General features: G+C 45.1%; 1 protein-coding gene across 1 annotated transcript in view; it reads right to left on the bottom strand.

Moving 5' to 3' along the window:
* The window catches only part of LOC138825614 (poly(A)-specific ribonuclease PARN), a 94,687-nt gene that overhangs the window by 34,118 nt on the left and 40,425 nt on the right, over window positions 1–20,144 (bottom strand). The window lies entirely within an intron of this gene.

The following is a 20,144-nucleotide window of genomic DNA, read 5'->3' as shown; positions in this document are numbered from 1 at the left end:
CCTTCCCCCTTTTTCTCACACGTAGAACAAGAATACTTGGTGGACAACAGAGTAAGTCACGGTCCAGTTAATCCCCCTCTCATCAATTAATGAAGACATTGGCCTACGCCACGGCTAAGACTGGAATTTGGCTTCCTCACAATTCCCACACTCAAAGGATCAGAAGTTCAAGCCACTGCAAAGCAAGCTCATCCCCCAATTCAGGCTCTTGGAATTCTCTGAAGAAAACCAGGGCTGTCCAAAAAATGCTGCAGGCCACAGGTCCCTACCCCACCCTACCCCGCCACCCAGTCCACCAGTCTAGCAAATATGTAACGTGGGATAAAGACCCACACAGAGTCACACACCAGTAAATAAACACACAGGATCGTGGAAGAAAAACATATGCCAACAGAAACGTTTTTTGCTTTCCACTGTGAATATTTGTTAAATATTATAAAGGAGCCAAGTCTAAGGTAAAAATAGTCCTGCAAGTAAAAACAAGAAAAACCCAAACACCAACACAGAAAGAACTTTGGCTGCAGATTTTCTATGCACCCCAATCAGGAACCAAACGGAGCTGGGGTGCAGGTGGGGAGGGAAGCAGAGGAGGAACAGGAGTGCTAGACACAGCCCAAAGCGCCAACTTTAAGGCAAGTTGTGGACCAGGCCACACTTAAAAGTCTACAAGAGAAATCCCACTCTAACACTGCTCCCTGCTTGGATGTTTACCAAAAACAAAACAAAACAAAACAAAAAACATAGTAAACAGCAAAGATAAATTTTCCAAGTCTACTTAAAAGATAGGCATTCTCATTCTGATAGAAGAAAAGCAACTTTGCACCTATATGCTTGTCACAAATGACACATCAAAAGCAACTCCAAAAGTGGGTCATAAAGAATGGAAAAGATGTATCAGGAAAATACTAACCAAAACAGGAAAAACTTGCAATAATTAAGCTATATCAGACAAAAAAAAATACAGCCCACTAATTAGAACAATAGCATTAAATTATGTGAAACAAAAGCCTACAGAATTACAAGCAAAAAGCCCAACAATTTCACAACCACAGTAGGAGTTAAAAATATAGCTCCCAACTACAAACTTCTAGATCAAATGATAATTAATGATGATAATTAATGCATATATAGAAAATTGGAGCCTATGTCTGACCAACTGGACTTCTAACTAGACTTACCAGTTAAAAAGTACACTTTCAAACACACTTGGAATATTTACAAAAACTAAGTCATCAGGCAAGACTCAACAAACACCACCGCCTGTCTAAACCACATTAGCTGACACAGAGCTGTAAAGTCAGAGCAGGGTCGGGGCCTGGGTGCAAACTGGTGGAAGTCCACTGAGGGCTGTGTTTCTCTCGACTGTCAGAGACACCCATCCTCCACAGGTGGAAAACACACACTGCATGCGTGGAGAGGCATTTCAGTGAGGAGAAAATGGCCCTCCTGCAAACTTCCCATGAGTGACACAGGACAGAGGGACTTCCAAGGAAGTCCTGGAACAAAGGAGTAGTTACTTCTAACACATAAGTATAAAGTCTGTGAACACTTAAAGCACCACCTGAGCTGCTGTTTTCCCAAGGCAGCTACCCAGTTATAAACTGTCTTGCTTTGTTTTTCCTTACCAGAAGGAAGATGAAGAACTGAGGCCAAGTTACCACACCATTGGTCCATCCAGGTGGTTTACATAATCAAGATCATTACTAGGTATACTTTCCTGTCCAGACATGACTGAGGAAGCTCTGTACTCCTAGGAGCAGCTGTTCACTGCTGCTTCTAAGCTGTAGCATACAAACGGTTCCATTTGTCAAGATAAGAAGACAACGATCAGCTGGGCGCCTGTAGCTACTCAGGAGGCTGAGAGCTGAGGATCAAAGTTCAAAGCCAGCCCTGGCAGGAAAGTCTGTGAGACTCTTATCTCCAATAAACCACCAGAAAACAGGATGTGGTGCTGTGGCTCAAGTGGTAGAGCGCTCGCCTTGAGCTGAAGAGCTGAGGGACAGTGCTCAGGCCCAGTTCAAGCCCCATGACTGACAAAAAATATAATAATGATAATGATAAGAAGACAACAAAGATCAAACTACAACTTACCATTTTTCTTGCAAGCAAGGAGGGAAAAGCTAGCAATCTAATGAGAATGAAGAGGAAATTCTAAGTTTACTTCCAGTTCTTTACTAGTACATATTTTACCTCCTCTTAGACATGATTTCCCAAAATAGTATTCAGGTGCAATATCTCAGAAACAATATGACAACTGTAATTTGTTATGTAACACAAACAAGACAGAGCCATTGGTACCTCCTTAGATCTGCCTATGGTTTTGTTGTTTTGTTTTGGTTGGTTATGGGGCTTGAACTCAGTGTCTGGGTACTTTTCCTGAGCTCTTTCACTCAAGGCCAGTGCTCTACCATTTTGAGCTACAGCACCACTTCTGGTTTTCTGGTGGTTAGTTAGAGATACAAGTCTCACGGCCTTTCCTGCCAGGGCTGACTCTGAACCACAATACTCACATCTCAGCCTCCTGAGTATCTAGGATTAGCATGAGCCACCAGCACCCAGCCTGCCTGGTTTTTAATGTGTCTTTCCTCATTCAGATCCATTAAATTTTTCTAGTACCAGATATTATGTAAACGAATCTCTCCTTTCAACATTATAGCCCAACATGAGTGGTATGTAGTGGGGAGAAAGGAGATCTAAGGAAAAACAAGGACTTTAACTGATGACCAATTTTAAAATGGCCTGTGACAGAAAATATTATTACAATAAACATGAGGAAGCCAGGCGCCAGTGGCTCACACTGTAATCCTAGCTACTCAGGAGGCTGAGATCTGAGGATCGCGGTTCAAAACCAGCCTGGGCAGGAAAAATCTGTGAGACTCTTATCTCCAATAAACCACCAGAAAACCAGAAGTGGTTCTGTGGAGCTGAGGGACAGCACCGAGGCCCAGAGTTCAAGCCCCATGACCAGCAAAAAAAAAAGGATGTTAAATGAAGTATTTTCTTATCTCTGCTTGTCTGAAGTTATCTCATGATGGAATTTCAATCTGAGATATAAGAAAAATGTCCAGGTCGCATCTTTTTTTTTTTTTTTTGGGGGGGGGTCCGGTCATGGGGCCTGAACTCTGGGCCTGGGCACTGTCCCTCAGCTCTTCAGCTCAAGGCTAGCACTCTATCACTTGAGCCACAGCGCTCTCCGGCTTTTTTCTTATGTGGTGCTGAGGAACCCAGGGCCTCAGGCATGCAAGGCAAGCGCTCTACCACTGAGCCACCTTCCCAGCCTCCAGGTCATCTTATACTGGTCTCACTTAAGGTGACCTCTAGATAAGAGAAGGATTCAATGACTAAGATACAAGACAGATGAGTCATCCACCTGACAGGTAAGCTTGTGTCTGGCCAGCTCAGGAAGCCAGCTTGAAGCTATTCAATACACACCAGTTCCCAGCACTGCACTCACTACGGGAATGGCCCCATCACCAGCACTGGCAAGGCAGGGCGCCACATTGCTCCGAGGCGCGATGGCACCTGGGATGGCAGAAGATGCTTCCAGTTGGATGGGTGGGTGAAGGTGGTTGCACAGGTCACTCCTGGTCAGCGTGTCCTCTGTGTTCCTGGCTCTTTCTTTTCCTATAACCCATGCACAGGGCCGCACGTGCCAACAACGGGGGCAGAGCCAGTCAGCGAATCCAGACCAAAGAGCAACTCTGTCCCTCAACTCCAAGCTCCACAGGAAAAGATGGCACACAGTGTCACATGGACAGAGGTGAAAGAAAGATGGTGTCCTAAGGCCGAGGATCCTCGCTTTGGTTTCAACCCAGTTTGCTCACGCTGCTTTTGAAGTGCTTGTCAAATCCCCCTGACTTTTCCTTTTCCCCATCCCAGGTTCTTCCTTCCTAAAGGGCCCAGGTGCAAAGCTAAAATGCAGCAGAAACCAAGAGGCTGGCAAAGGAAGTTCTCCACCTGATTTTGTCAAACCTCACACACTGTGAGGTGAAAGTGGAAGTCCACCATAAGACGGTACATCCACAGAAGAAAGCACCAAGCAAAAGAAGAAACTAGGGCATCACTTGTGGTTGAAGTCAGATTCAATAGTACCCTATGCCTCCATTTACCTAATCACCCCACATTAGGGGCCTCACCCCCTGCTAGAAGCCCAGCTTTTCAGACCCGATTCCCTTGAAGACAAATAGAACACAGGAGAGATGGCTGTATGATAAAACACCTGCTTAGCTTATACAAACTCTGCGTTGCATCCCCAGTACCGCCAAAACAAAATCCCAAAACCCATGCCACAAACAGAATGTCTTTTCCCTAAAAGGCTTCGCATCGAACATCCTGGGAGAGAAAGCAAAGCCGTAGCATTGTAGACACTGCTCAGAACCCCACGGCCCACTGTGTGTGGGGAAAACATAAGGTTATCCAACTCCTCACATACTTTCTCTAAGGCCACCTTCCACTCATTGCAAACGCCAGGCAGCCAGGCACCAGTGGCTCACACCAGTCATCCTAGCTTCTCAGAAGGCTGAGATCTGAGGATCGCATTTCAAAGCCAGCCTGGGCAGGAAAGTCCATGAGACTCTTATCTCCAATGAACCACCAGAAAACCATAAGTAGCACTGTGGCTCAAGGGGTAGAGTACTCGCCTTGAGCTGAAGAGCTGAGGGACAGCGCCCAGGCCCAGAGTTCAAGCCCCATGACCTAAAAAAACAAAAACAAAAAATGCCAGGCTCTGAGGCTATTTAGCCTCAGTGTTACCATAAGCAGCATAACAATTCACAAACATGGCACATGGCAGTGAGCAGATTAGGAAAAGGCCGCTTGTTTACAGTATGCGAACTAGGCAGAAGGCAGAGAGCACCATCTAGGATCGCTGCAGCTAGAAACACAAGCTCTTGGGACCCTCGACTGCCCCCCTCCCCCACTCCCGTGTCTGCCTATGACCGTGAAAGCACTGTGCTGGTTTTGAGGTCACCAGAACTGTAACAAGTAGGTGAATGAACAAGTACCCAATCTGTGAACCATGAGGGCTGATTGTGCCTTTTTTTTTTTTTTTTTTTAGGTCCGGTTGTGGGGCCTGAACTCTGGGTCTGGGCGCTGCCCCTCAGCTCTTCGGCTCAAGGCTAGCGCTCAGCCACAGCACCACTTCCGACTTTTTTCTTCTTTTTGCTTATGTGGTGCTGAGGAATCGAACCCAGGGCCTCAGGCATGCAAGGCGAGCACTCTACCACTGAGCCATCTTCCCAACCCCCCCCCCATTTTTTTTAACCAGACCCCAAACTAGTTTTCCAGCATGAGCCAACACACTAATGAGTCCAACCTCTTCCAATGACAGGCGTGTGTGTGTGTGTGTGTGTGTGTGTGTGTATGTGCGCGCGCATGCACACACACACACACACACACACACACACACACACACACACACACACACACAGGCACACACGCACATTCCTGGGATGGAGCCCAGAACTGGGCTGGTGGGACACAAGCATTCTACCAGTCATACCTGAACTATCCTAGCACTGTTTACCAACCTTCTCCCAACAGAAAGCTGCTGTAGTCACCAATGAACTGGGACCCTTCCCCCATTCATAGGAGGTTCATTAAAATCCACCCCAGCTACAGGAAGTCATGGGAAAGAGAGACAACTAAATTCGTTAGTTTGGGCAGCAGTTTTCTGATCTTTTGTTCAAAGCACACAGAGAAGGATCACTGTAATCCTCTGTAAAGGTGGCTCTGCACCAGCTTCTCTAGCCCTGTGCTGCCTGCCTGCTGACGCTGCAGGAGGGGCCCACTGGGTTCTAACCCGAATCCTCAGTGGTTCCTGGGTATGGAGCTGTGAGCTGAGCCTGAGTAAGCATTTTGGGTGGCAGGTGTCACTTGGGATGTGCACTGGTGGCCGGCATGACAGCGCCATCTTGTGGCTGGTGCAGGCAAACGAGGCCCTATAAAGTCATGATGGGAGGTTTTGTAACCCAGAGGGGCAGCAAAGTAAAACATTCAGTTTCCATAAACTGATTGGGTGCCAGTAGCAATAAAACACCTCACAGACCAATCACAAAATAGAGAGTGTAACTGTGGGTCAGGATGCCTTCCACTGTGTTGTTAGAGACACTGTATCCCCTCACAGCCCCAGCTCTCAGGGATTCCTCCCTGACATGCACCCCCCCTACCCCCCAGGCATGCCACTCACATACAGAGGCCAAATTTGAAATGGGCGGTGACAGAGAACAGGGATGGGCGCTCTCAACCCTATCTCCCCTGGCTGAGTCAGCACACAGCAAGCACCCTCTTCTCCCGGCAGCCCAATGGCGAGAGGAGCCCAGTATGAAGTGCTAATGCCCCTCCTGGGCCAGGAGTTTTATGGGTGAAGGGGCAGTCTCCCCTACCCTTGAGAAGCTGTGTCCATGAGGCCTAAGTTTTCCTCCCTCCTGACCATGAATGCTGGCCATGTTTGTTACCAGGGTTGGGGTGTGGCTCAGTAGTTGAGCACTTGGCTTCGCCTGCATGAAGCTCGAGGTTCCAGCCTACAACCAGGGAGAATCAAATGCTGGTTGTAGCTCAGGCCTATGATACCAGCACTCCAGAAGCTGAAGCACAATAGAGAATTCTAGGCCAGGCTGGACTACATAAAGAGACCTTGAGTCAAAATAAAACAGAACAAATTGTCTTGGTTATATGGAGTACAGTCTGCTATTTTCTAACTCCTTCCTTTAAAAAACAAATGTTGAGGGCTTGGGTGCAGCTTAGTGATAGAATGCTTTGCCAGGGATATGTAAGGCCCTGGTTCAATCAAGAAAGGGATGGGGGCTGGGCTGGGAAGGTGGCTCAGTGGTAGAGTGCTTGCCTTGCATGCCTGAGGCCCTGGGTTTGATTCCTCAGCACCACATAAGCAAAAAAGAAAAAAGCCGGAAGTGGCGCTGTGGCTCAAGTGGTAGAGCGCTCGCCTTGAGCTGAAGAGCTGAGGGACAGCGCCCAGGCCCAGAGTTCAGGCCCCACAACCGCCCCCCCCCCCCAAAAAGAAAGGGATGGGGCTGGTGGCTCATACTTATAATCCTAGCTACTCAGGAGGCTGAGAGCTATGGTTCTAAGCCAGCCCAGGCAGGAAAAGTCCCCATAAGACTCTTATCTCCAATTAACCACTCAAAAACTGGAAGTGGTGCTGTGGCTCCAAGTGGTAGAGTGCTAGCCTTGAGCAAAAGAGCTCAGAGACAGTGCCCAAGCCCTGAGTTTAAGCCCCACAACTGACCAAAAGAGAGGGGGGGAGAAGGGGGAGAGAGAGAGAGAGAGAGAGAGAGAGAGAGAGAGAGAGAGAGAGAGAGAGAGAGAGAGAGAGAGAGAGAGAGGGAGGGAGAGAGAGAGAGGGAGAGAGAGAGAGGGAGGGAGGAGGGAGGGAGGGAGGGAGGAAAAAAGGGAGGGAGAGAAGGAATGCTGGTCACTGGGGCAATAATTTCACCAAGGACTGAGGGAATAGGACCCATAGTTTGAGATCGCTGTAGCCAACCTGCACTGTCACCAGCTGTGTGGTGGCACATGTCCCCTAGCTCTGTGGTGGCATGCCCCCCTCCTCTCTGCTAACAGAACTGTCCCTGTCACATGAATCACATCACTCCTCTCCTCCAAGCTCCCCACAACTCTGTTCCTGGCACCAACCCAAATTCATGACTGAGGTGGGGTCCCCACTTCATGCTGCTCTCCGGGCTGAGGCACGTTAGCACCAGTTGCCCATCCATCCCCTCCCCTGCTGAGCCACAGAGCCGCGGGCACCTGCGATTGTCCATCTAGTCATTCTATCATTCCCCGCTCACTGGCTGCAGCTCCATCTGTGTAAATATTGAGACATTTGTCAAAAGATGAGTCCATCTAGTGGGCTCTTTTTTTGGTGACCTCGTTTGTCAAGGGATGGTTTTCATGAACTGAAAAGCTGTCACAGGTTCTTGGAAGCCATGGGCCATTTGTTACGCTGTGCAGCATTTATAGATGTGGCTGGCCACTTCCCAGATCAGCTCATTCTGGCCTTGATGTAAGGCTCTGAGCTGGAGTAAATGCAAGCACAGCCTTTCAGGCGTCTCCAATGGGACCGCTGACTTCACCCCTTTGGACTCTGTGCCACCGCACATGGGGGAGTGCCATGGGCGCAGCGCACACACCTCTGAGAATGACCAAGCTTTCCAAGGGCAGCACCATAATTGGACGATCGACTTGGCTCAATACCTGGAAACCCTTTTGAGAGTCCCACACTTTTTCAAAGAAAATGGATTTTATTTTTAAAAGCCTGCTTTAATCACAGAGAAATGAACAATCCAAGTCCCGTGATTGCCAGACTTGTACAACAGACAAGATGTAAACTTCTAAGGCACAAAAGCTCCTGTCTCTACCTTCTTTGCCACACTGGGTCGGGCCCACCATGATCGCCTCTCTGCTAGGCTACCTCCCAAATCATCCTAGCCCAGGCATGTGTTCCAGCAGGCCTTCCTTGATGGTGATTTCCTGCTGTCCCCGCAGTTCACGCCACCTCCCTCAGGGCATTCTGCCTGACCTTTGTTGCATCCCTCAGTCCTTTACAAACAACAAGCACTATGGGTTTCTCCTGACAGCCATCACCTTATAAACCTTGCCAAAGGCAGGGCGCTGGTGGCTCATGCGTATCATCCTAGCTACTCAGGAGGCTGAGAGCTAAGGATCCACAATTAGAAGCAAGCCTGGGAAGGAAAGCCTGTGAGATTCTTATCTCCAATTAACCACTAGACAACCAGGAGTGGAGCTGTGGCTCAAAGTGGTAGAGCACTAGCCTTGCAAAAAGCTCAAGATAGTGCCCAGGCTCTGAGTTTAAGCCCCATGGCCAAAAAAAAAAAAAAAGAACAAAATAAAAAAAACCTTGCCAAAAACCTGAACTATCCTGCTGTCACTATAAAGACTCTGTGCATAAAACTATACAGTATCTAGCATCATATAACAGTAAATCAATGTGGAAAAAGAACATACCTCCACCTGAAAATACAATTATAGCTGGGCCGATGGTGGCTCACACCTGTAATCCTAGCTACTGAGGAGGGGAGATATGAGGATCTTGATTCGAAGTCAACCCAGGCAGAAAAGTCTGTGAGACTATTATCTCCAATTAACCACAAGTGCAGCTGTGGCTTAACTGGAGAACATTAGCTTTGAGCACAGAAGCTCAAGAATGGCGCCCACTTCGAGTTCAAACCCTGGAACCTTTTTCACCCTCAAACAAACAAACAAAAAAAGCAGGACTGGGAAGGTGGCTCAGTGGTAGAGTGCTTGCCTCCCATGCATGAGGCCCTGGGTTCGATTCCTCAGCACCACATAAGCAGAAAAAGCTGGAAGTGGTGCTGTGGCTCAAGTGGTAGAGCACTAGCTTTGAGCTAAAGAGCTGAGGAACAGTGCCCAGGCCCAGAGCTCAGGCCCCATGACTGACAAAAAAAACATAAAAAAGCAAAACCTAAGGTATTACAGATGTCATACATATATTGAAACCATGCACACAACTGAAAGGTAAGTCTCCAATATTATTCTGCAATTATCTTTGCTAATGCAGGAGAACTAGACTTTTTTGTTGGTCATGGGGCTTGAAAAAACCACAGACATAAGGTCTGAAGCACAGATGCTCATGAGAGTGGTAATTAAAAATGCCACAAATTTGGATTATAGCTGAAGTAAGTTATGTCTGTTGGTAGGAAGAAAACATAATGCACCTATTTTTAAAATCAAACTCCTGATGACAAATGTATAATGACATGTTAAGTATAAAGAGAAGGCATTTAAGGGTAAACAAATGTATTTAAGGGCGAACAAATGTAATCATAGTACTCAGGAGACACTGGGGAAAATGTACTATGCAACTCGTGGACAGGAATGGAAGGGAGAAACAGAAAAAGCAAAGGAAGGGGTGACATTGTCCAAAAAAGTAATGTATGCATTACCTCACTTATGAAATGGTAACCCCTCTGTACAAGACCTTAATAATAATAATAAAATTATACTTAAAAAAGAAATATCTGCATTATGAAATGGTAACTTCTCTGCACAATACCTTAATATTAATAAAATTAAAAATAAGAAAATACAAAACAAGCTTTCTTAAAATGCATTTTAAAGGCAGAGCCCGATAAGTATTGAGAATGTTATGCAAATTCTCATCCAGACACAGTAGAATAAGAAAAAATATTACTGGTATCATATCTAGGTGGTAAGACTGTAGCAAAATCATTTTCTCCTTTACATGTTCAAATACTTTGTGCATTTCCAACGATGAGTTTGATTTACTTTGAAAACTAGAGACATGAGAGTAAAACAATAACGTTATATTTTATTTTTATTGTTGTTTTATTTTAAAAAAAACTACAAATGACATTGCAACTAAATCTGATGGATTTACTGAATATTCTGATGGCACATCATAAAGCAAGCATTCCCAAATCCATATAACAGATTTTAAAACAAAAAGTAGGCCAGTAGTTTGGAAAAGAACCAAGGAAACAAAGCTTGGAAACTCAGTATCCAGCATGGCACACCCACTTACTCTGTCACACATACACACACACATGTTACACACACACACACACACACACACACACACACACACACACACACACACACACACACACACACACACACACAGTGTTCTCTGACACTTAACGCTGGTCTTTCATTTGGATTTTTTCTTTTTAAATAACCTTCATTTATGAGGTTAATATTTGCTGGATGTGTCCCAGGGCCTAGGTAATATTGGTAACTGGTTCAAGGACTAGGAAGCGTCTTCTGGCTGGGGAAGGTCTCAGCTCACTCTTGCACCAGCCAAGGACGGCAAAATGCTAATTAGGGAGCAGCCAAGATACTGCCACATACTTAACTCTATCCGATACTGCAAATTCTCAAGAGTAAACATACTAGGGAAACAAGAAGAATATTGATATGTTATTAAATTTTTCCACAGTGCTTTGGATGGATTAAGAATTTTAAAGAGAAAAATATTCAGTCTATTGGCTCTTATGAGTTTTCACATCAGAAGAGAGCTACAGGGGCTGGGAAAGTAGTTCAGTGGTAGAGCACTTGCCTTGCATGCATGAGGCCCTGGGTTCAATTCCTCAACACTACATAAGAGGAAAAAGCCAGAAGTGGCTCTGTGGCCAAGTGGTAGAGCACTAGCCTTGAGCTGAAGAGCTCAGGGACAGGGTCCAGGCCCAGAGTTCAGGCCCCACTATGACCCCCCCCCCAAAAAAGAAGAGAGCTACATAAACATACATTTATCACAAATTTTCCTAATAATACTTTTTCCTTTAGCCAACTGAAGTGCTCCATAAGCCACTACAGTACACACACAACACACACACACACACACACACACACACTCACACAAAACAGATGCATTGGCTAGGCACTGATGCCAGTGGCTCACACCTGTAATCCTAGCTACTCAGGAGGCTGAGATCTTAGTATCGCAGTTCAAAGCCAGCCTGAGCAGCAGATCCAAGAGACCAGCAAAAGGTCAGAAGTGAAGTTTCAGTTCAAGGGGTAGAATACCACTCGAGCAAAAAAGTCAAGTGAGAACACAAGGCGCTGACTTCAAGCCCCAGTACAGCACAAAAATAGAAGGAAGAGGGAGGAGGAGATACATTGTTTCCAAAATACAGTGCTTATAGAAAAAGACATAGTCAGTTTAATCCATAAGATAAACTATCAGCCTCCTCCCACTAAAACAAGCTAATGCAACAGAAATCTTATTTTAAGCCAAGAGGATATTGCTAGCTCACAACTACTCAGGAGGCAGAGCTTAGAAAGATGACAGTTTGAGGCTAGCCCAGGCAAAAAGCTTCAAGACTCATCTCAACTAATAGCTGTGTACAGTGGAGTACAGTTGTTATCCCAGCTATGTGGGAAGCTGAGATGAGGATTGCAGTTCCAGGCCAACTTGAGCAAAAATTCACAAGAAGACATCATCTCAACAAAAAAAGGCTGGGAATGATGGAGTGTACCTGTCATCCCACAGGGCAAAAAGCAAGACTATTTAAAAAATAACCAGAGCAATAAACATTTTAAAAAGTGAAATAAAAAATAAAGAGCCAAGCTAGGTGCCAGTGGCTCACACCTATAATCCTAGCTACTCAGGAGGCTAAGATCTGAGGATTCCGGTTCAAAGCCAGCCCAGACAGAAAAGTCCCCGTAAGATTCTTTTTTTTTGTCAGTCATGGACTGGGACTCTGGGCTTGGGTGCTGTCCCTCAGTTAGGCTCAAGGCTAGCACTCTACCACTTGAGCCACTGTGCCACTTCCAGTTTTCTGAGTGATTTATTGGAGATACGAGTCTCACGGATTGTTCTGCCCGGGCTGGCTTGGAACTTCGATCCTCAGATCTCAGCCTCCTGAGTAGCTAGGATTACAGACATGAGTCACTGGTGCCCAGCTCCCATGAGATTCTTATATCCAATTAACTACTCAAAACCTGGAAGTGGTGCTGTGGCTTGAGCACAAAGAGTCTCAGGGACAGCACCCAGGCCCTGAATGCAAGCCCCACAACTGATAAAAAATAAAAAAAGAAGAAGAAGCAGTCAGTGACTCACATTTGTAATCCTAGCTACTAGGGAGGCAGTTCAAAGCGATCACCAGACAGGAAAATACATGAGACTCTTATCTCCAATTAACCACCAGAAAAAGGCCAAAAGTGGAACGGTAGATCAAGTGGTAGAATGATAGCTTTGAACAAAAGAGCTCAGGGACAGAGAACCTAGGCCTTGAGTTCAAGCCCCAGGACTAGCTCAGAAAAAAAAAAAAAAAAAAGACGAGCCAGGTGCTGGTGGCTCATGCCTGTAATCCTAGCTACTCAGGAGGCTGAGATCTGAGGTTCACAGTTCAAAGCCAGCCAGGGCAGGAGAGACCGTGAGACTCCTATCTCCAATAAACCACCAGAAAACCAGAAGTGGCGCTGTAGCTCAAGTGGTAGAGCACTAGCCTTGAGCTGAAGAGCTGAGGGACAGCGCCCAGACCCAGAGTTCAAGCCCCACGACCAACAAAAAAAAAAAAAAAAAAAAAGATAATAATAATAACTAGAGCAAAAAAGGGACTGTTAAACCCAACGCAAGCAAAAGAAAAAAAAATCATCAAAAGAGCAGACAACAGCAAAATAGATCTCAACTAACAATGCAGATTAAAGTAAGCAAAAAAAGTTGGTTTTTATAAAGCTTCACAAAATTGAGTCCTCGCTAGGAAAAAAAAAAAAAAAAAACGGGAACACAAATTACCACTGTCACAAATGAAAAGCAGTTACCATCACAAGTCTGTGAACAGTTAAAGGATAATACAGGCCCGATAAAGTTTAAAGTAAGCAGCCTTTTAGAAAACTCAGGGCTGAATAATCACCTTCAAAACATAACCCACAGTTCTAATATTTAAGTGTTCAGCACAATCATAAGTTGTGCTTTCAGAAGTATGATTTGATAAGAACACATTTGTGCTATACTGATGCAAAGCAAAGCCAAGGCTACTCACCTTCCCAGTGAATTGCCCTGAACAAGCACTGAAGGCTATATATCAACAATGTGTACTCTAGCCGAACCTGTGCTGGCATTAAACAAAATAAAACTGTTGGATTTCCAACTTTTCTAACATGTCTACCAATTTCTTTTTCATTCTTTTTTTTTTTTTTTGGATAGGGGCTTGGATAGTGCCCCCACTAAGCAATAAAATGTATACTTTCAGGGAAGACATGCTTGGATTTGAAGGGCTCCAGGACCACTCAAAGAAGACATACCAAAAAGAAACCAGTGGTTCAGCCTAGATACAAGAGCTGGGTACTGCGAGTGCTGTTTCCACCATCATTCTTTGTTGTTGTTATTGTTGTTGGTTGCTGAGCTTGAACCCAAGGCCTGGGCGCTATCCCTGAGCTTTTTCCACTCAAGGCTAGTGCTCTACCTACTTTGAGCCACAGCATCACTTCCGGTTTTCTGGCAGTTATCTGGAGATAGAGTCTCATGGACTTTCCTGTCTGGGCCGGCTTTGAACCTCGATCCTCAGATCTCAGCCTCCTGAGTTGCTAAGATTACAGGCATGAGCCATTAGCACCTGGCATGTCTATCAACTTCTGCTTCATAAAAATCTTTCCTTTTCCTCTTAGTCATTTTTTCTTCTTTTATGTTTTTGGTAAGACAGAAGAATCTTGGTATGTCGCCCAGGCTGACCTCAAACCCATGGTCATCCTTGCCTCAGCCTCCCCAGTGCTGGTATTATAGGTGTTTCCAACCTACTTGGCTTAAAATTGTTCTTGTAGGGGCTGGGAAGGTGGCTCAGTGGTAGAGTGCTTGACTTGCATGCATGAGGCCCTGGGTTCGATTCCTCAGCACCACATAAGCAAAAAGCCGGAAGTGGCGCTGTGGCTCAGGTGGTAGAGCGCTAGCCTTGAGCTGAAGAGCTGAGGGACAGTGCCCAGGTCCAGAGTTCAGGCCCCACGACCGGACCCAAAAAAAAAAAAAAAAAATTGTTCTTGTAATATTTCCAGTGTGCTGCAAAGTCCCACTTTTAAAGAACAAAAATGCTATTTTTCTCAAATCACTTGATTGTTGTTTGCTTGTGTGGGTGGCTTCGGGTGGGATTTCGGTTGTCAGTATGGAAGCTTGAGTTCAGGATCTTGCACTCATTCTGCTTTCATGGCTGGTGCTCTACCACCTGAGCCACACCTGCAGCTCAGCTTTATCCTGGTTAATTAGAGACAGAGTCTTGACTACTTGAAGAATGTCCCAGCTGGCAAGCTTCCAGGTATCAACCTTCTGAGTAGCCTTCTGAGTAGGATTAGACAATTTGACATGAGCCACTGGTACCTAGCTTCAAGCCATTTCTAGAAAAGCTATAGGCAGAGAGAAACTGTCCTAGAATGTACCTAAAGACACTCAAGACAGTGTCTGAGTAGAACTAGAAAAAGCTACAAAATTGAAAATACTGTTGAGTTCTTGACTCACTTAGCAAAACTACAGTAGGCATGCAAAAATCCCAAGCATCAGCTCACACCTGTAATCCTAGCTACTCAGTAGGCTAGATCTGAGAATCACAGTTGGAAGCCAGCCCAGTCAGGAAAGTCCATGAGACTCTTATCTTCAATTAACCACCAGAATGCTAGAAGTAGTGCTGTGGCTCAAAGTGGTAGAGCACTAGCCTTGAGTGCAAAAGCGATAGTACCCAGGCCCTGAGTTCAAGCCCTACAACACTCTGTCTCCCTTCCCCCCACCCGGCCCACACGCCCCCCCCCAGCCCCTCTGTCTCTCCAAACATGAATGTGCACTGAATTCAGGTTTGACTGCTAAGGGTGAAAATTTTCCAAATGATTAGGCTAGGTGGCCTTCTCTAAGACCTCAAGTTCCACACTTCCCAAGTATGCCTCACATGAAGCCATAGAAGATGGACACAGGATGCCCTCATGTGGGGTTCACACATCTGATCACGCCAAAGCCCCTAAGTCCTTCGTGGAAGCAGTAAGCAGGGCTGGGGGGCAAGACTTAAGTGGTAGAATGCTTGCCTAGCAAGCATAAGACCCTAAGTTCAATGCCTACTAGCAGAAATAAAAGAAAAACAAATAATGCTGGCCACTAGTAGCTCATGCCTGAAATCCTAATGACTCAGGAGGCTGACATCTGAGGATCGTGGTTTGAAGCCAACCAGGGGCAGGAAAGTTCATGAGACTCTTATTTGCAATTAAGCACCATAAAAGATAGAAGTGGTAGAACAGTAGCCTTGAGCAGGAAAGCTCAGGACAGTATCCAGAACCTGAATTCAAGCCCCGGGACTGGCAATAATAAAAATAAAAATAATAAAAAATAATAAAAACAGCAACAACAAAAAGAGTAAGATTTAAACCAAATGGTAGTCAATAGAGGAATTTAAATAATTAATAGAAGCTGGGTGCTGGTGGCTCACACCTGTAATCTAGCTACTCAGAAGGCTGAGATCTAAGGATCCAGGGGGCAGGAAAGTCCTCAAGACTCTTATCTCCAATTAACCACCAGAAAACTAGAAGTGGCACAGTGGCTCAAGTGGTAGAGTGCTCACCTTGAGCTGAAGAGCTGAGGTACAGCGCCCAAGCCCAGAGTTCAAGCCCCACAACTGACAAAATTATTAACTGAAATAAATAATATAAAAAGGTTTCCCATAAGAAGAAAACTTTCATATTCAAGATGTCAAAAATGATTTTAAAATGTTGCTTAGAATCAGTGATACCAAAAGAAAGACAGGTGTCAGTCAAAAAGAAAGTCCTGAATATAAATCAGTTTGCATCGGAGAGAAAATAATTACAAGTTGCTACATAAAAGGCATTTAACAATTTTGCAGGGGCTAGGAAGGTGGCTCAGTGGTAGAGCGCTTGCCTTGCATGCCTGAGGCCCTGGGTTCGATTCCTCAGCTCCATATAAGCAGAAAGAAAAAAGCCTGAAGTGGCACTGTGGCTCAAGTGGTAGAGCACTAGCCTTGAGCTGAAGAGCTGAGGGACAGTGCCCAGGCCCAGAGTTCAGACCCCACGACCGGACCCAAAAAAAAAAAACAAAAAACAATTTTGCAATGTTGCACTATTGATCTGACAGGTCCCATCTCTTACTTGAGTGACCAAGTAATCAGTTTCAGGTGAGCACTGATAGGATCTACAGCTCATTCCAAAATCCTAGCCCCTCTTATCCCTACAACAACTGTGAGGAAAGGACAAATCTCACAGTGTCTTTCAAGGAAACATCTGCACAATTTTAGACATCGGAGGAAAACTGCCCAGAGACATCAGATTGTTCCATTATTATAAAAAGGCATTTCTAAGTCGTAATACCACAAGATCATTTATTCAATTCGGAAATACTGCCCATGTACTTACTAAGGTCAGACTCTACCCTAAAGCACTGTACCCACAACGGTGGACAGGAGTTATGGTCCCTACTCTCAAGATGTACAGTTTCCCTGTGACCACTAAGGAACAGGGTGTGCTGGCTCTCGTCCCCTACAAGGCAGCCACAGGAAACATCTGGGATGGCTGATGTTTATGGCACGGCTGGCTGGGAGGGCACTTGCCTAACATGTTCAAGGCTCAGGGTTCCCCAGCACCACAAAACAAAACAAAACATAACAAAAAGGTTATGCAGAGATGAGGCGCTTGTCCAGGAAGGGGACAGTTGAGTAAAAGATGTTCGGGCAAAACAAATTATGATTCACTCAATCCCTAGTTATTCCCAGGGGAAGCTTGAGAGAGGGACAAGGCAAGGGGAAGGGAGGAAAAGTATGGTCAGAGGTACAGCATGTTCAACTTGCTAGGTACTTTGTGAAGAGTTGTCTTGTGCAAGAAAAAGAGTATGGGGGGTGGGGGAAAAACACGCTTTAATAGCTAGTCTGCATATTATTAGAAGATGAATGGCTTAGTGCATAGTGGTGCAGGCCTATAATCCCAGCTACTCAGAAGGTTAAGGGAGAATGATTAAGAGTTCAAGTCCAGACTGGGAAACTCGACAAGATTCTGTCACCAAATAAAAATTTTAAAAGGGCTAGGGAAGCTCAGTGGTAGAGCATTTGCCCAACATGTGTAAGGCCCTAGATTTGATCCCTAGAACAGACAAAAAGATAAAAAGAAAAAAAAAATTAATACAACAGTCCTCTGAGGGGGGTTGGTAGTTCACCAGGGGCTGGGAAGGTGGCTCAGTGGTAGAGTGCTCACCTTGCATGCATGAGGCACCACAAGCAGAAAAAGCCGGAAGTGGTGCTGTGGCTCAAGTGGTAGAGCACTAGCCTTAAGCTGAAGAGCTCAGGGACAGTGCCCAGGCCCAGAGTTCAGGCCCCACCATCACCAAAAAAAGTTCACCATTTCATCCTGCCTACTGCTCATGTCACTCATACAAGCTCAGCTATATGACTCATGCTACTGTGTGTCAGGCACTGAGGGTTTGGCAGGAGCAAAATGGGCACCACACACCAAATATAGTTTGACACACAGCACCCTGACTCCAGGGACCGTTAGGCAAAATTCTCAGCCTAAAAGTCTGTGTGGGACTGGAAATGTGGCTTAGTGGTAGAGTGCTTGCCTAGCATGCATGAAGCCCTGGGTTCGATTCCTCAGTACCACATACACAGAAAAAGCCAGAAGTGGTGTTGTGGCTCAAGTGATAGAGTGCTAGCCTTGAGCAAAAGCATCCCAGGGACAGTGCCTAGGCCCTGAATTCATGTACCAGGACTGGCAAAAATATAAACAAACAAACAAACAAACAAATTAATGTCAGTGTGTAAAGAGGCTTTTGATACTAAGGGATCAATGGTGATTAACATGAGCTACACTGTAACAGAGCCATTGAGAGGAACTCTGACACCCATACACATGATGAGAAATCATTATCATCTTTCCAGTTACATACAATTGATTAGCATGTTAACCATTTCAAAGCACTGTCATGGGTCATAGAAAGGAGGTTAAGCAGGTGTTTTAACAATGATCTACCATTCATCAGACTGTTCCTGGCAGAGGACCAGGTTCTGGCAGGGAATTTCATATCATGATCTCACTTTATCCTCACAGCCATCCTGCAAAGTACCTCTGATCTCCTCCTGTTCACAGCCTTGGAGCCTGTGGTCTGGAGGTTTACATAAGTTGCCCAAGACAACTGGCCAATAAGGGGGTGGAGCCACAGTTCCCAAGAGGGTCTGACTCCAAAGCCTACGCATCTCCTTCCTTCCTCCTGCAGGGACCAGTCAGGCAGAGTGCAGAGTGTGGACACTGAGCAGGAGGCAGTAACCACAGCTGGGGTGGCAGGTCCCGATCCATGTCTTTGAGTTCCAGTTCCGTGGCTTTCAATCTCACTGAGGCTTTCATTATGACTTTCACCTAGAGGCCTGCCTCCCACTTTAGCTCTAACAAATCCTTTGATCCTTTTGGATTCTCTCTTAAGTCATCTGTCTAAAGATCATGAAGGAATGGATTACGAAAATACAAGTAAGCAAAATCTGAAATTATTCAACAAGTAACATCACCTACATCCTTTACAAGACCATCTGCAGATGTTGTATAACCTGAAATGCATTCACCTGCTATTATTCAGCCTGCTATTATATAACCATAATAAAAGCCAAGGCTATGCCAAGTTTATGCACATAAGCTCATGTGATACTCAGGAACAGCCTAAGAAGCCCATACTTTGATCCTCACTGTGGAGAAATAAGCAGAAACTCCTCAAAAGTAACTAGCAAGCTTTATTCTAGAGCTAGCTTCTCCTTTTACACACAGCGTACATTCCTAAAATAGACAAAGAACCCAACCAAAACACCAAAATTCATACATTTGTAGGTGTTCATACTTAAGTGTTCATGTGTTACAGTAGTAGAATTAAATAATCTTAGGGTGTGGCACTTTGTGAAATCAAAAGAAAACACACCTCACTTAAAATTCTCACACCTTAACATTTTCAAACACCTGGATGCTTGAAATCTATTTGGATATGGCTTAACAATATTTTTTTCACCATTTTATTCAATAACTTTCCATCTTAAGAAAACAATGTTTAGTGATGTTAAGTGTGAAAACTTTTAAGGACACAAGAAATGTAGCAGTCCATCTTTAAAGAATTCTTTTTTTTTTTTTTTTTGTCAGTGATGGGGCTTGAACTGAGGGTCAGGGCACTGTCCCTGAGCTTTTTTGCTCAAGGCTAGTACTCTCTCACTTTGAGCCACAGATCGACTTCCAGTTTTCTGGCGCTATAATTAGAGACCAGAGTCACACAGACTTTCTTACCTAGGCTGAACTGTGATCCTCAGATCTCCACCTTCTGAGTAGCGAGGATTACAAACATAAGCCACCCATGCCCAGCTCAAAATACTATTTTTAAATGCAAAGAAAGCCAGGTGCTGGGGCCTTACACTTGTTATCAATCCTAGCATTTCAGAAGGCTGAGACCCAAAGGATCACCATTTGAAGCCAGCCCAGGTAGAAAAGTTTATGAGACTTCATATCTAAAATGACCAGCAAGCTGCACAGGAGGCTCAAAAAGAAAGCACCTACCATAGCAAGTAATATTATTCCCAAGTTCAAACTCCAGGATGGAAAAAAAAAAATCCTGCAAATGAAGTATCCCTCAGTTCATTTGTAAAACAAAAAAAATGGATATAAATTTTAGAGAATAAAGCCGGGCGCTG

This window comes from Dipodomys merriami, unplaced genomic scaffold, assembly GCF_024711535.1.
Source record: "Dipodomys merriami isolate MVZ:Mamm:240054 unplaced genomic scaffold, mDipMer1.0.p SCAF_138, whole genome shotgun sequence".
NCBI classification, from domain to species: Eukaryota; Metazoa; Chordata; class Mammalia; order Rodentia; family Heteromyidae; genus Dipodomys; species Dipodomys merriami.
The sequence above is the reverse complement of the archived record's forward strand: the minus strand, read 5'-3'. Positions and strand labels throughout refer to the sequence as shown.